Source organism: Meriones unguiculatus, chromosome 3 (genome assembly GCF_030254825.1).
Source record: "Meriones unguiculatus strain TT.TT164.6M chromosome 3, Bangor_MerUng_6.1, whole genome shotgun sequence".
In the NCBI taxonomy this organism is placed as follows: Eukaryota; Metazoa; Chordata; class Mammalia; order Rodentia; family Muridae; genus Meriones; species Meriones unguiculatus.
The window spans coordinates 105211366-105215177 of NC_083351.1; the positions used below are offsets into that span (position 1 = coordinate 105211366).

The window sequence follows — 3812 nt, forward strand, 5'->3', positions numbered from 1 at the left end:
GCACTTTTCCAGAAGCTGCCAGCTCAGTTCCCGTTTGATTTCTCTACATCTCATGTCCAAAATGTGTAATCTCTTCAGCAATGGGGTCCAAATCTCTGTATTTTTAGCAAGTGCTAAAATCCTCAAATGAACATAAACCTGCCCCTGCCTCAATTAGCTCCGTGTGTGTGCGTGTAAGGGGGTGGGAGGAGAGTGTAGCATATATGACTTTATAGTATATGTATAGTGCCGTAATGATGTGTGTGTGTTTATAGTGTATATGTGTGTGTCATGTGTGTATGGTATATTTGTGTGCAATGGTTCATGTGTATATGGTGTACGTGTGTGTGATGTGCACACAGTATATAAATATATATGTGTAAGTATGTATGTATGGTGTAGGCAGTATCTATGGTGTGTGTATGTATGATGCATGTGTGTTGCATTTGTGTGTGTGTGATATGTGTGTGATCTGCGTGTGGTTTATGTATATGATGTTTTGTGTTTGCATTGTATATGTATGTATGATGTGGGTACGGTATATCATTATATAGGCCTGCGGGTCTGTGGTGTGGTATGGTGTATGTATGTTTGTATGTAGATATGTATGGTGTCAGTGGCATCTACGGAGGGGCTGTACATATATCCATGATGTGCTATTCAATCTGGAAGCAAAAGCAATGACAAAAGCTGACAGTTGAGTCAGTCCCTCACACCTGCCTCGTCAGTGTACAATTCAGAGTAATGCTGAAGATGTTTTATTCACTAATCATAAAATATGATCATCAATCACAAAAAAGTGATATAAATCTCCACGACAGTCTGTATAGAAAATCAAGAGAGAAGATATGCAGCCTAAATTTTTAAACAAAGTGGGAAATAAAAATGATATGCTTGGGATTAGAAAAAAATAAACACAAACACCTCACTTCTTAATGATTGTCATTAATATCAAGTATACAGAAATTAAAATACAGTGAGAAAACTCTAATTAGAGATGCTAAAAATACCTGTCTTAGCATTAGTTTTTAATTTTAAATAAACTGTTAAATAGTACCTGTGGGCACAGCCCTAGAGCTTAGAAACTCTAATTTGCCTCTTAGATGCCTTAGCTTTCTTATCTGCTGTTATGGGTTGAACTGTATTCCTTCACAATTTATACATGTAATGTGGCTATATTTAGAGATAAAGTATCCCAAAACCATGTAATGTGGCTATATTTGGAGATAAAGTATCAACAAAACTAATTAAGGCTGAATGAGGTCACTGCAGTGAGCCTTAATCCAATGTGCCTCAGTTCTTACAGAAAGAGGTAAAGACACTAATGGACGCCAATGGATGACTACACAGGACACAGTGAAAGGGTAGCCACTGCACAGCAAGGGCGACATTTCAAAGAAACCAAACATGATCACCTTGATCTTGGGTTCCCATTCTCCAGAAATGTGAGAAATTGGCTTACACTATTTAAGGAACCCAGCCTGAACAGTTTTTTGGGGCAGTCTTAAGAGACTAGATATCTAGCGAATGGCCTAATATTGAAGCCACTTGTCAGAGGACTTAGGAAAACAATAGACACACAAAAGACAAGATAAGCATATGCCTGTAATCCCAATAACTGAGAGGCTGAGCCAGAGGACCCAGAGTTCATGGACAGCCTTGACTATGCAGCATAAGTTCAAGGACAGCCTGAGGACAAGGACACCAATCTCAAAACAAAACAAAAAGCAAGAAACAATTCTGACTAGCATTAACTGCCCACTACTAAGACCACAGCTGGGTGTGTGGCTGCTGCCTGACTGACTCATTTACAGTATATTTTTACTCAATTTTAAATCAAGAGTTGCTCAGCCAGACAGAATGATATTGTAACCATAACTTTGGATTTGGTTTTGAATATCGACTAGTGACTGCTCATCTGCCTTCCTAACTCAGGCAGTCAGCCACCATGATGAGTGGCAGCCATGTGTGGTTTTTCTGCACATGGGTGAATTGCAGATTGAAGAATGCCAATGATTCATTGAACCTCATCTAGTTCGTCATATCAGTTAAGAGAATGGGGGCATTGATGCCATTTTGTGTACGAGGTAATAACTCATTGCATTATACAAGATTATCAGTCTTAACCAAACCTTTTCCTCTTCATAGATCCTAACCTAATTCTGTCTTTACTTGGAGAGAGAGGAATGGGGCATAAATTCTCAAGGGCTGTCAGAAGAGACATGCCATCTCAATGGGGGGTAGAGACAGCTGGAATAAAAAGATGGTTTCCAAAGAGGCAGAAAGGAAGCAAGGAGATCAGCTAGTAAATTTGCCTGAATGGCTCAGAGATTGAAGACAAGAAGGTGGATTTATTAAGTGCCTCATGACTTGAGAAGTTTAATGTGCATTATAATATGATGATAAATGAGAATATCCGGTGAGGTATATTTAGTAGTGATATGTAAGAACCACTGAGAAGCAAATAGCCTTTAAAGCAATCCTAGAAAGCTTGAAAACATTCTGAAGTGGCAATGAAAGGGTTACCCGGCAAGTGACCACATAAGGAAGTCCTCCAGAGGCTCTCCCTTAGTTCCTGTAGGAAGATCATGATCACTGAAATCAGAACTGGGGGAACCAAAACATTATGTCTTGCTCCCATCCATCCCTACAGCAGACTTCCTATAGTCAAGGCTGAAAAACATAAATGGAGAGAAAAGCAAGTGTGGATTTCAGATTTCAAAAACCTATTTTGGGGTGCTATTTCTCTCTTGGAATAACACACATACAGATACACACACACACACACACACACACACACAAACACATGTATACACATTGGGAGTTTTCATCTTTTTTTTTTTCTATTTCCCTAAATAAATCTGTGTTTACCCTTCTTAAAAAAAAAAAAAAGGTTTCTGTGTTTGAAGGTGGTAACTCAACTAGTAGGCCAACACAGTAGAGTTTTCTTTGCCTGAATGACCATGTAATAGTAACAAGGTTGCGTGCCATCCTTGAGCAGGGGCCATGCTAATCTTCTATCATCCAGTTATATGTGGATGTCCCTCAATGGAGGAATGGATACAGAAATTGTGGCACATTTATCAATGGAGTATCACTCAGCAATTAAAAACAAGGAAATCATGAAATTTGCAGGCAAATGCGTAGAACTAGAAAAGATTATCCTGACTGAGTTATCCCAGAAACAGAAAGACACACACGGTATATACTCACTTATAAGTGGATACTAGACATATAATATAAGATAGCCATACTAAAACATACAGACCTAAAGAAGCTAAACACTAAGGAAGACCCTAGGGAGAATGCTTAAATCTCACCCATAATGGCAAACAGGATAGACACCAGAAGTTCTGGAAGAGAGGAAATAGGATGGAGCCTGCTATAGAGGGTCCTCTGAAAGGCTCCACCCAAAAGGGGATCAAAACAGATACTGAGACTCAGCCAAACTTTGGGCAGAGTGCAGGGAGTCTTATGAAAGAAGGGTAGACAGAAGGACACAGAGGGGACAGGAGCTCCACTAGGAAACCAACAAAGCTAAAAAAAAAATCTGAGCCCAGTAGGTCCTGCAGAGACTGATGCACCAACCAAGGACCATGCATGGAGAGGACCTAGACCCCTACTCAGATGTAGCACATAGGCAGCACAGCCTCCATGTGGGTTCTCGAGTAAGGGGAGCAGGGGCTATCTCTGACATGAACTCAGTTGCCTGCACTTTGACCACTTGTCCCTGGTGAAGTGGCCTTACCAGGCTGCAGAGGAAGAGGATCCAAGCAGTCATGATGAGACTTGATAAGCTATGGGCAGATGGCAGAAGAGAACTCTCCTTTTCA

At 40.3% G+C, this 3812-nt stretch overlaps 1 pseudogene; it reads right to left on the reverse strand.

Annotated features, from left to right (window-relative positions):
- Positions 1-2935: 2935 nt before the first annotated feature.
- On the reverse strand, positions 2936-3036 carry LOC132653296 (U6 spliceosomal RNA; annotated as a pseudogene).
- Positions 3037-3812: the final 776 nt, after the last annotated feature.